This window comes from Oncorhynchus masou, chromosome 11, assembly GCF_036934945.1.
Source record: "Oncorhynchus masou masou isolate Uvic2021 chromosome 11, UVic_Omas_1.1, whole genome shotgun sequence".
Lineage (NCBI taxonomy): Eukaryota > Metazoa > Chordata > Actinopteri > Salmoniformes > Salmonidae > Oncorhynchus > Oncorhynchus masou.
The window spans coordinates 46,453,175-46,466,856 of record NC_088222.1 but is presented as its reverse complement, the minus strand read 5'-3'; positions in this window follow the sequence as shown (position 1 = coordinate 46,466,856).

Here is a 13,682-nt window from a genome sequence, read left to right as displayed (position 1 = left end):
TCACCATGGCAATGCCCCTGTGCACAAAGTGAGGTCCATACAGAAATGGTTTGTCGAGATTGGTGTGGAAGAACTTGACTGGCCTGCACAGAGCCCTGACCTGAACCCCATCGAACACCTTTGGGATGAATTGGAACTCAGACTCCGAGCCAGGCCTAATCGCCCAACATCAGTGCCCAACCTCACTAATGTTCATAGCTGAATGGAAGCAACAATGTTCCAACATCTAGTGGAAAGCATTCTCTGAAGAATGCAGGCTGTTACAGTAGCAAAAGGGGGACCAACTCCATTTTGGAATGAGATGTTCAGCAAACAGGTGTCCACATACTTTTGGTCATGCAGTGTAGCTAGCGTAGCCAACCCAACTCTCATGTGGCACTACCGGGTAGTGATTACCCTCGCTGTAACTTTAAAAGAACTGTGGCAAAGCAGTGTTCGACAGGCAGGGACACTGTGTGCCAATGTCCTAGCTAGCAGGTAAATCATATTTCCCTGTGGATATTTTGTCTCAAATTGTAACCCACTGAATGACCAACTGCACAGACAACCGGTAGACTAAGTTCAAATGTAATTGTATTAAACTTTCTGCCTTGTAAGGGAACTTTACAAGTTTTTTAGTGCTTTGTTTCAAACTGTATATCAATAATTGGTATCACAGTCTGATTTATTAGGAAAAAGTATGGAGAGCATACAATTTGGAACTATTATGTTAGTCTACGGTAATTACATCCTTGCTATGATTTGATCTTTACTATTAATAAATAGGCAAAATATCCAATCAAAGACTTGCGTCTGGAAAGCGATTTTATTTATGCTTTGCACACGTTTAGCTATGAACATTGAGAAGGGTGCAATTGCAGTCTTCAATTCGGGGAGTTCCTGTATGTGCGCATTCCTGCATCTGCAGGAACACCTCTTTATACATCTATTGGGCAATTTGCAGCTCGGACAGGCGGGAGCGCTCCAGTATAGTTGGTGGCGTTAATGCACAATAACGTTGGGTGCCAGTCGCTGAGAAACCCCAAAGAAGAAGGGGCCGGGCCGACAACTGTAGCTAGCTAGCTTATACCTCGGTAGACAGTCATTTGTCCCTGCCTGACGGGCACTGTTTTGTTGTTTTACTGTTCTGTAGGGTAGCCAAGTGGTTAGAGCGTTGGACTAGTAACCGGAAGTTTGCGAGTTCAAACCCCCGAGCTGACAAGGTACAAATCTGTCGTTCTGCCCCTGAACAGGCAGTTAACCCACTGTTCCCAGGCCGTCATTGAAAATAAGAATATGTTCTTAACTGACTTGCCTGGTTAAATAGAGGTAAAAAACGACAGCAGGTGTTCGGCAAGAGGGTGCGAAGGACACTGTGCAAGCTTAGCCAGCTAGTTCAGTACACAGCAGGTGCTAGCTAGCACACCGTGTCCCTAACTAACAAGCTAGCTAGTTAACCCAGTATCACTGGTAGACAGTGTCCATCGGCACGGTTTTCTTCGGCACACAGCATTGGAAGGCGGGGATGACATCATGTCCTAGATTTTTAAATTGAACTTGCAAGCTAGCACATGGTGTCGTCCAAACGTCCCGGCTGCTGTGCGAAAGGGAGGAGGGGGCGACTAATAGACCGTGTCCTTCGGCCCCGCTTGCCGGGCACTGTTTTCCCGCAGTTCTGTTAACTACGGTGAGGGTGTTCAGCAGGTGGGAGCGATGGATATTGTCTCCCGGTGTCACTCCCACTACCTAGCAAGGAGGCAGGTGTGAAAACGGATAACTAAATTATTATTTCCCTTTTGCCCCACAATAAAAAGTGTCACAAGCATGAAGATGCTCAGGGGGAGGCGTTCCTGCGTATGCAGCATTGCCCTAAATTGCGTGATGCAGTTGTACACTATTGCAATCTCACCTGTGCTGTGCTACATTTGTACGTTTTAGTCATTTAGCCGACGCTCTTATCCAGAGCGACTTAAAAGTTAGTCCATTCATCTTACGATAGCTACCAACCACATATCAAAGGCATAGTAAGTACACTTTTCCTCAAAGTAATTATAATGAAAATGAGAGCTCGAAGGTTTTTTTTTGGGGGGGGGGGTTAATATGCTAGAGTTGGCTATTTCAGGAACTTTTGATTTGGTTTAGCTAATTTACATATAAAGACATGATTATGAAGCCGTCTACGTTGGTTAATACGTTGAGACTTCGCCTGGTATATAGGAATGTGTTTCATTTGCACGTCTATTGGTATCGATGCATCCCAGCCTTGTCAAAACGGGAAAAAACACGCTATACAAAATAAACCTTCAAGCTTATTCTCAACGCGTGTCCAAAGGGAAATTAAACAGAAAATACGTTTTTATGGACGCATACTTCTGAGCTGAACAGCTGTTTACCTCTTCGACACAGTTGTTAAATTCCGTCGCATTAGTTTGACGTCATTGAACCCTCTAACGGTGACTATGTGCAATGACAATGGAGTCCGAATAACCAAGGCTGAAGGTATCTCTCTACTAACATATGGTGCTCTGTCTTTATATTTTGACCGTAAAATAAGCAAGGAGATAGACCAGATGCTTTTCAACTTTCTTTGGAGAAACCGTACCCATTACATGGAAAACTGTTGAAATGAACACTTATGAGAATGGTGGACTGAATTTTCTGGACTTTACTACTTTAAATAATACTTTTAAGATCAATTGGATAAAACAATTCCTAAGAAGACCCACTTCTATCTGTAATTTTATTCCTCATCATGTCTTCTTTACTTTTGATGGCCTTAACTTCATGTTGTTTTGCAATTATAATATTGACAAAGTTCCAGTGAAACTCTCTGCTTTTCATCGGCAGGTTTTCTTGTCATGGTCCTTAATTTATAAACACAATTTTTCTCCACACAGATATTATATATGGAATAATCAGGATATATTGTATAAAAATACCTCTCTGTTTTTAGAATATTGGTTCCGAAATAATATCCTATTGGTGAGCCAACTGGTAAATGCAGAGGGTCTTTTACTCAGTTATAAAGAATTCTTATCACTCTACAAGGTCCCTGTAACACCACATAAGATTTAGCATTTTTTTTAGATGCCATTCCCTCAGGTGTTGCTTTATTATTCAGGAACATGTCAAGACCTGACCCTCAGAGCCTACCTTCTATTGACCCTGTTGACTCATCAGTAGGAAAGATTTGTTTCTCTTTTGGTCCATTCAACAACAGAATGATACGATCCTTGTTTCAGCAGGATGTTGTATCTATACCTTATGTCATGCCTTATTGGGGTGGCAGGGTAGCCTAGTGGTTAGAGCGTTGGACTAGTAACCGGAAGGTTGCGAGTTCAAACCCCCAAGCTGACAAGGTACAAATCTGTTGTTCTGCCCCTGAACAGGCAGTTAACCCACTGTTCCCAGGCTGTCATTGAAAATAAGAATTTGTTCTTAACTGACTTGCCTGGTTAAGTAAAATAAAAATTGGAATGGAATTATTGATAATATCTGTTGGAAAAAAAGTTTAAAATGTTGCCACACACATATCTACTTGTTAACAAAATTAAGGAAGTTTCCTTTAAAAATATTCATCAATATTATCCTGCCAACCACTATATGGTGGACATATAGACATATAAGTACCTAGGTGTCTGGCTAGACTGTAAACTCTCCTTCCAGACTCATATCAAACATCTCCAATCGAAAATCAAATCAAGAGTCGAGCCGCAACAAAGCCTCCTTCACTCACGCCGCCAAACTTACCCTAGTAAAACTGACTATCCTACCGATCCTCGACTTCGGCGACGTCATCTACAAAATTGCTTCCAACACTCTACTCAGCAAACTGGATGCAGTTTATCACAGTGCCATCCGTTTTGTCACTAAAGTACCTTATACCACCCACCACTGTGACTTGTATGCTCTAGTCGGCTGGCCCTCGCTACATATTCGTCGCCAGACCCACTAGCTCCAGGTCATCTACAAGTCCATGCTAGGTAAAGCTCCGCCTTATCTCAGCTCACTGGTCACGATGGCAACACCCATCCGTAGCACTCGCTCCAGCAGGTGTATCTCACTGATCATCCCTAAAGCCAACACCTCATTTGGCCGCCTTTCGTTCCAATACTCTGCTGCCTGTGACTGGAACGAATTGCAAAAATCCCTGAAGTTGGAGACTTTTATCTCCCTCACCAACTTCAAACATCTGCTATCTGAGCAGCTAACCGATCGCTGCAGCTGTACATAGTCTATTGGTAAATTGCCCACCCATTTTCACCTACCTCATCCCCATACTGTTTTTATTTATTTACTTTTCTGCTCTTTTGCACACCAATATCTCTACCTGTACATGACCATCTGATTATTTATCACCCCAGTGTTAATCTGCAAAATTTGTAATTATTCGCCTACCTCCTCATGCCTTTTGCCCACAATGTATATAGACTCCCCTTTTTCTACTGTGTTATTGACTTGTTAATTGTTTACGCCATGTGTAACTCTGTGTTGTCTGTTCACACTGCTATGCTTTATCTTGGCCAGGTCGCAGTTGCAAATGAGAACTTGTTCTCAACTAGCCTACCTGGTTAAATAAAGGTGAAATAAAAATAAAATAAAAATGAAGAAGTTTAAATTGCTCCTTTTGTAATGACCACCCAGAAACAGTTTTGCATCTTTTTTTGGCATTGTATGCATGTACGAAAACTGTGGCAAGACATCAGTAGGTTTATAATTGAACACATTTCTGAAGATTTTACACTATTGTGGAGAGATGTACTGTTTGGATTCTTTACATACAATAGAAATAAGCAGAATCATTTTTATGTAATTAGTTTCATTATTCTTTTGGCCAAATTTCATGTACACAAATGTAAATTTACAAACAGAAAACCACATTTTCGTACCCTACAAAAATAAATTGAACTATTTTAAGACTTAAATGCTCTACTAACAAAAAAAGCTGTTGGAATTGTAAGTATATGCATGTCCCTTAAGGTCCTTGTGTAATTGTAATGTGATATTGAACTCCCTAGCTCAATTGTCTATTGTTTGTAATCTATGTATGCTTGTGTTCCCTCATGTGCTTTATGTATTGATTTGTTATTTAAAAAAAAAAAAATGCAATGACAATGGGGGCCAACACCTAGATGGCGCTGCCTTCAATATCTTGGCACCTTTGGGTTTAAATGTCTCTTTTTTTCTCGATTGGTTTTTCAGGTGGGCGGGCTTAGAGGCGTGTCTAGAAACTTTAGATTGGTCACTTATGACAGAGAGGAAAAGGAAGAGATGCCCAACTCGGCGGAAAAATCTCTCTCCTCCAGCAGGTGGCGTTTTTCGTTGTTTTGCCCACCAACCAATACGTTTTTGTATGGATGAAAACACTTTATATCAGAGTTGTCTCGAGATGGCTATGCATATTCATGTCTGGCATGAGGCTAGTAGCATAACATAATTCAATTCAAAGGGATTCATTGGCATGGGAAACATGTTTTCATTGCCAAAGGAAGTGAAATACAATAATACGCAGAAGTAATAAATGATAAACATTACACACACAAAGTGCTAAAGGAAGAGAGACATTTCAAAAGTCATATTATGACTGTATACCGTGTTGTAACGATGTGCAAATAGTTAAAGTACAAAGGGAAACACAAATATGGGTTGTATTTACAATGGTGTTTGTTCTTCACTGGTTTCCCTTGTGGCAACAGGTCACAAATCTTGCTACTGTGGTATTTCACACAATATAAATGGGAGTTTATTGAAATTGGATTTCTTTTCAAATTATTTTGGGGTCTGTAATCTGAGGGAAATATGTGTCTCTAATATGGTCATACATTTGGCAGGAAATTAGGAAGTGCAGCTCAGTTTCCACCTAATTTTGTGGGCAGTGTGCACATAGCCTGACTTTTCTTGAGAGCCAGGTCTGCCTATGGTGGCCTGAGACTGTAGATAGTCAAAGCTTTCCTTACTTTTGGGTCAGTCACTGTGGTCAGGTATTCTGCCACTGTGTACTCGCTGTTTAGGGCCAAATAGCATTCTAGTTAGCTCTTTTTTTGTCAATTCTTTCCAAAGTGTCATGTAATTATCTCTTTGTTTTCTTGTGATTTGGTTGGGTCTAAACATGTTGCTGTCTCTGTGGGATCTGTTTGTGTTTATGAATAGACCCCCAGGACCAGCTTGCTTAGGGGACTCTTCTCCAGGTTAATCTCTCTACAGGTGATGGCTTTGTTATGGAAGTTTTGGGAATCGCTTCATTTTAAGTGGTTGTAGAATTTAACAGCTCTTTTCTGGATTTTCAGAATTAGCAGGTATCGGCCTAATTCTGCTCTGCATGTGTTATTTGGTGTTTTACTTTGTACACAGGATATTTTTTGCAGAATACAATAGAGAGTCTCAATTTGGTGTTTGTCCCTTTTTGTGAATTCTTGGTTGGTGAGCGGACCCTAGACCTCACAACAATTTTTTTACCGTTATTTTACCAGGTAAGTTGACTGAGAACACATTCTCATTTACAGCAACAACCTGGGGAATAGTTACAGGGGAGAGGAGGGGGATGAATGAGCCAATTGTAAGCTGGGGATGATTAGTTGACCGTGATGGTATGAGGGACAGCTTGGAAATTTAGCCAGAAATTTAACACCCCTACTCTTACGATAAGTGTCATGGGATCTTTAATGACCTCAGAGAGTCAGGACCCCCATTTAACATCCCATCCGAAAGACAGCACCCTACACAGGGCAGTGTCCCCAATCACTGCTTTGGGGTATTGGGATATTTATATAAAGGGCAATGGGTTCTATAACTGATTCAAATAATTTTTTAGCCAGATCCTAATTGGTATGTTGAATTTTATGTTCTTTTTGAGTGCGTAGAAAGGCCCTTCTTGCCTTGTCTCTCAGATTGTTCACTGCTTTGTGGAAGTTACCTGTGGAGCTGATGTTTAGGCCGACATCTCTCACCATTGAATACTGGTGGTTGACATTAACAACCGTCATCGAATATTCAAATTTTCACATTTCACATTTTTGGTATTTCCCTTTCCCTTAATTGTAGTTCTTTCAAAAAGAAAACATACAAATGTAAAAACTTAATGTAGGCCTAAATGTATATTTTCTTTTTTTTATCATACTACCATCATCAAAATGTTCATGAATTGTAACCACATTTAAATGGACATAAAGCTCACTCATTTCATAGAGAGTGTTACAAACTGGACTATATTTAGTAACTTACTTTTTATTACCAAATGCCTATTTAAAGCCAATCGCTATCTCTTTAAAGTATGTCGACTTGTCTTTAACTTAATTTTCTGAAAGTCAGACTCTTCCCACATGCCAACATATTTTTTTCAGCTTCAAAAGCATCTACATTCACAAAATTGTGTTTGGTTATCCTTAGATATATTTCAAGACTTGCACAGAGGGAAAATGTTGATATGTTGTATATATGTTTTTCTAGATAAAAAATGTTGGGGAAAAATGTTAGTATTTTACAGATAGAAAGATGAAAAAAGTGTTTATCCTCAATCTGCTCAGGACAGGTCCGGTCCCAGAGTGTCTTAACAAAATAAGCCAAAATATTTAGGCTGACTTCATCCAGTATCTAGAAAAATTTATTTGCGTGATGTTCAAATGTGCGCATATTTAATGAATGATCACCCAATTTACATGTTTCTAAAACATATTTCAAACCATTTTTTAATATAAAAAAATATTATATTTGTGTCCTCATTCTAAAATGGATTAAATAAATACAAATCCTTATCAATCTACACACAATACCCCATGACACTCTGACAGAGCTCTATAGTTCATCAGCGGAGATGGGAGAGCCTTCCAGAAGGACAACTATCACTAGAACACTCCACCAATAAGGCCTTCATAGAGATCGAACATCTCTAGAGGGACCTAAAAATAGCTGTGCAGCGATACTCCCCAGCCAACCTGACAGAGCTTGAGAGGATCAGCAAAGAAGAATGGGAGAAACTCCAAATACAGGTGTGCCAAGCTTGGAGCATCATACCCAAGAATGCTGTAATCGCTGGCAAAAGTGCTTCAACAAAGTACTGAGTGAAGGGTTTGAATAGTTATTTAAATATAATATTTTGTTTTTTTATTTGTAATAAATGTACAAAAAAAATCTAAAAACCTGTTTTTGCTTTGTCATTATGGGGTACTGTGTGTAGATTGATGAGAAAAAACTCAAATGTAATACATTTCAGAATAAGGCTGTAATGTAACAAAATGTGGGGAAAGTCAAGGGGTCTGAATACTTTAGGAATGGACTGTATTAAGCCGAAGGGCATACAAATACACAGCATATGGGGATTTTGAACTATATGGAGACATGAAGGGGAGAACCTACTACCCTAACAGTACATAACCAGTGCAAAATTATGTCAACTGAAATTAATGTGATAAACCAGTTAAACATGTCATGGTACACACAGTATTCAAAGGAGGACATTGTAACGCCGTACATTGTAACGGCGTGCATTCACCAAACATTTAACTGAGGAAAACAGATTTGTTTTATAGTAATTGTCTGATTGGGAACCACTATTGCCTATCAAATTACTGTGTCAAATCAGTTTGGCATTGGAAGTTTAACGGAGTACAGGCAGTAATACAGGAGTCAAATCGTATCGGGAGTCTTGTCAGATCAAATGTTATCAGCAAGCCAGAGCCATCTGTGGATAGAATACAAGTAGAACAAAGATGTATGCCCAAACAGATAACAAATGTATCATTCAACATTAGATTCCACCAAAAACAATGACATGAGCTCTGTACAAATTAATTTCAGCTCAACTCCTCACTTCCTCTCTACTCGCATCTTCCTCAAAATCCATTGGACATTTGAGGCGAGGAACTTTGGGTCCTCTCCTCCGATTTGGTTTTAAGGAGGCACGGAAAAAGGATACAAGGAAAGATAAAATGGCACAGAGCCGTTGCATGTTTGCCTCAGTATGGAATGGCAGATGTCACTATGTGAGATTAAGCAGAGGTGTACAATCCACGTCATTCGTCATTATTATTAAGCCATTAGAAACCTTCCTTAGACCTTTAGCTAAGAAACACATAAATGAGCACATACAAGTGTGTTTAAGGATGTTTAAGCAGTCATAGATTACTGTTGGGAGTGCTGTGCCATACCTTTAGCTCCCTGGTGCAGCAGCGCTGACACGCTAAAGATGAGTTTGCGGCAAGACCCCCTCTGTGGAGGGGGTCTTGACTACGCTCTGGCTGTTCTCTAGACAGCGGTAATGCTGGAACGTGTCCCAGGCAGTCACAGTTGGTGGCCACGTCACCGACCTAACACTGTAAAATCATGTTTAATAACTTAGCTAGTCATGTTGGCAATAGAACAAGCTTTCAAATCATACCCATCTGACCCAGCAATTTAAAATGGACACTTTTTTGCTTTTCCTTATAGTTGAATACTCTTTCGAGTCATAAAGGTGCATTGCAATTGCTTAGGAACTGTGCACACTTTGGAGAGGTGTGTGGCCACTTGGAGACACCAGTAAGTCTCCTCACTCAAACCATTGTAATTTATTTGTCTTAGGGTGTCCCTACCCCACATTTTCCAGGAATAGTCTAGTCATGTTACTGAATGTATCCCGAGTATTTTAGATTTTATTTTCAACAAATGCTGCGAAAATTACAGTAAAAGTATAATGAACATAAAATCAACAGTGTAATGTTTGGATTCAGTCTTGTGTCAGGGGAACTGTTGTGTCCTCACCTTTGGTCTAATAATTTTCCTATGATCTCTAAACTGTTGTGTATAGGTGTTTAACAGTGTGTGTGTGGGGGGGAACTAACCGAGTCATTGAGTGTGTATGGAGACTGGACATCACTGAGTGCCGAGTAGAGGGGCAAGCGCAAGACCGAAAGTGTAGTCTATCCCTTTCTCTAAACACTGGTCTGGGGAGCACCAAATATCTAAAGAGATGAGCGAGAGGGATGCCACAAAACACTGCACTAAATCTCACACAAGAAAAGTAGACTCACATAACGAACAAACAAACATAACGTATATATCCTACACTAAACACACACTTGCATATATATACAGACCCATTACTCACTCTCACACAGAACAAACATGCACAAAGAAAGAGAGAGTCTAGGTATGTGTTAACCATGATCCAGGGTAGAGGAATATCATCTGGTTATCGCCATCAGGCATGGTGTTGGCATAGCGGCTGTTTGTTGAGATCACACTGGGACGCATCGCTGTCATCAACACCTCCTCCCATTGGTCTGGTAACTACGCCAACACAACAGGTACATAGACATTGGAGTTTGATACCCATGGTCAGGACTCCACTGAGGAAGGTGGCGGGACACATATAGTACCAGTCAAAAGTTTGGACACAGCTTCTCATTCAAATGTTTTTCTTTATTTTTTACTATTTTCTACATTGTAGAATAATAGTGAAGACATCAAAACTATGAAATAACACATGGAATAATTTAGTGACCAAAAAAAGTGTTAAACAAATCAAAATATATTTTATATTTGAGATTTTTCAAAGTAGCCACCCTTTGCCTTGATAACAGCTTTGCACACCCTTGGCATTCTCTCAACCACCTTTATGAGGAATGCTATTCTAACAGTCTTGAAGGAGTTTCCACAAATGCTGAGCACTTGTTGGCTGCTTTTCCTTCACTCTGCGGTCGAACTCATCCCAAACCATCTCAATTGGGTTGAGGTTGGGTGATTGTGGAGGCCAGGTCATCTGATGCAGCACTCCATCACTCTCCTTCTTGGTCAAATAGCCCTTACACAGCCTGGAGGTGTGTTTTGGATCATTGTCCTGCTGAAAAACAAATGATAGTGGGACTAAGTGCAAACCAGATGGGATGGCGTATCGCTGCAGAATGCTGTGGTAGCCATGCTGGTTAAGTGTGCCCTGAATTCTAAATAAATCACAGACAGGGTCACCAGCAAAGCGCTCCCACACCATCACACCTCCTCCATGCTTAACGGTGGGAACCACACATGCGGAGATCATCTGTTCACCTACTCTGCGTCACAAAGACATGGCGGTTGGAACCAAAAATCTCAAATTTAGACTTGAGACTAAAGGACAGATTTCCACCAGTCTGTCCATTGCTCGTGTTTCTTGGTCCAAGCAAGTCTCTTCTTAATATTAGTGTCCTTTAGTAGTGGTTTCTTAGCAGCAATTCGACCATAAAGGCCTGATTTACACTGTCTCCTCTGAACATGTTGAAATGTGTCTATTACATGAACTCTGTGAAGCATTTATTTGGGCTGCAATCTGAGGTGCAGCTAACTCTAATGAATTTATCCTCTGCAGCAGAGGTGAATCTGAGTCTTCCTTTCCTGTGGCAGTCCTCATGAGAGCCAGTTTCATCATAGTGCTTGATGGTTTTTGCAACTGCACTTGAAGAAACTTTCAAAGTTCTTTGAAATCTTCCGGATTGACTGACTTTCATCTATTAAAGTAATTTTGGATGATGGACTGTCATCTCTTTGCTTATTTGAGCTGTTCTTGGCATAATATGGACTTGGTCTTTTACCAGATAGGGTTATCTTCTGTATACCACCCATACCTTGTCACAAACAACTGATTGGCTCAAACGCATTAAGGACAGAAATTCCGCAGAGTCAAGGAAAAGCAGTGCTCAGCATTTGTGGAAACTCCTTCAAGACTGTTAGAATAGCATTCCTCTTGAAGCTTGTTGAGAGAATGCCAAGAGTGTGCAAAGCTGTCATCAAGGCAAAGGGGGGCTACTTTGAAGAATCTCAAATATAAAATATATTTTGATTTGTTTCACACTTTTTTGGTTACTACATGTGTTATTCCATAGTTTTGATGTCTTCACTATTATTCTACAATGTAGAAAATAGTAAAAATAAAGAAAAACCTTTGAATGAGTAGCTGTGTCCAAACTTTTGACTGGTGCTGAGTTATGCAAGGCACAAGATGAGTTAGGGAACACCCATGACCCCAAAAGCCTTTGAAGAATGTTACGTTGAGGTCAAAGGTGACTCACAGGTCCAACCTTGGCGTCCTCTGCCTCGTAGATGTAGTGGTCCAGGGCAATGAAGTAGAAGCCTGACTCCATGTCAGACATATGTTCTTTGCACACATACTGACACGTCTCCTGAGGACAACTGCAGTGAATGAGAAAGTAAAAATAGGAAATGTCAGGAAATGTCAGACAGAGTTCAACTGGAGTTGAAAAGTTTTAACATCTTAATGTTTCATTCAAGGTAACAGTCCCTTTAAAGACTGCTGCTGTATCAAAAGAGGCAACTATGGAAAACCATGTAGCCAAATAAGTTATGAACTGTACCAATCTACGCCACTTGTCAGTCAGTATGGCTCAGTATTCAACAGCCTGCTCTCATTTCATGCCAAACCCTCGTCGTGGAGAGCTATCCTCCTATAGGTTTTCACTTCATCCCTTAACCTAACCAACTTGTACACATTCAGTATAGAATCATCTTTACAGAACTATCTTTCTAACCAAATAGACAACAGTTGGTCAAAGTCAATAACATGTTGGCATCCTGAGAGGCGCAGCGGTGTAAGGCACTGCATCACAGTGTTTCGGCGTCACTATAGCCTGCGGTTTGATCCCAGGCTGCATCATAACCGGCCGTAATCGGAAGACCCATAGGGCGGCGCACAATTGCCTGAGCATCGTCCATGTTAGGGGAGGGTTTGGCCGGGGGAGCTTTACTTGGCTCATCGCGCTCTAGCATCTCCTTTTGGTGGGCCGAGCGCCTGCAGGCTGACTTCTATCATCAACTGAAGGGTGTTTCCTCTGAAACATTGGTGCAGCTGGCTTCTGGGTTACAGTTAGAAGTATACAATATTAGCTATTTAGTTTGGAGTTTTATCTCTCTTGGCTCCCCCTCACCCCATCTCAATCAAGGGTTTATTCTCCAGTGAGGTCCATCCCTGTCTGTTCTCACCCAGCCTCTCCCTCCTCCGCCACTCCCCCCCAGTCAAGCTGGTCTTTCAAGTCCACCTTCCATACTAATCCCTCGTTAACTTAGCTAGCTAACCCACTGGGCAAACACTGGTTGAATCAGCGTTGTAGCCACTTAATTTCAATGAAATTACATTGAACCAACATGGTATAGACGTTGAATTGACGTCTGTGCCCAGTTGGAATGCTCTTGGTTAAACCAAAGATACTGGTAACTTTTATATGTGGTTAAATGCAGTGTTCATTTTGGCACTATATTTTTGTCTAAATAAAATGATATTTTTTTTGTCATTCGAATAATGATTTATTGTCATGACAAACAGTGGGCCATTTTAGTCAACTAAATGCCCATTCATTTTAGTCGCATCACATTTGTATTGCCTCATTAACATATAGTAAACATAAATCACTGACTTCCAGGTGCACAAACATACATAGCCTTGTCCTACCAACATTTTTCTGCATAACATCCTATTCTCTTCCCAACAGCAAAAATATGACAAACATACAGTGGGGGGAACAAGTATTAGATACACTGCCGATTTTGCAGGTTTTCCTACTTACAAAGCATGTAGAGGTCTGTAATTTTTTATCATAGGTACACTTCAACTGTGAGAGAAGGAATCTAAAACAAAAATCCAGAAAATCACATTGTATGATTTTTAAGTATTTGGTGAACCAGGCTAGGCAGTCATTTGAGAAACCAAGGCTGTTGAGTCTGCCGATAAGAATGTGCTGATT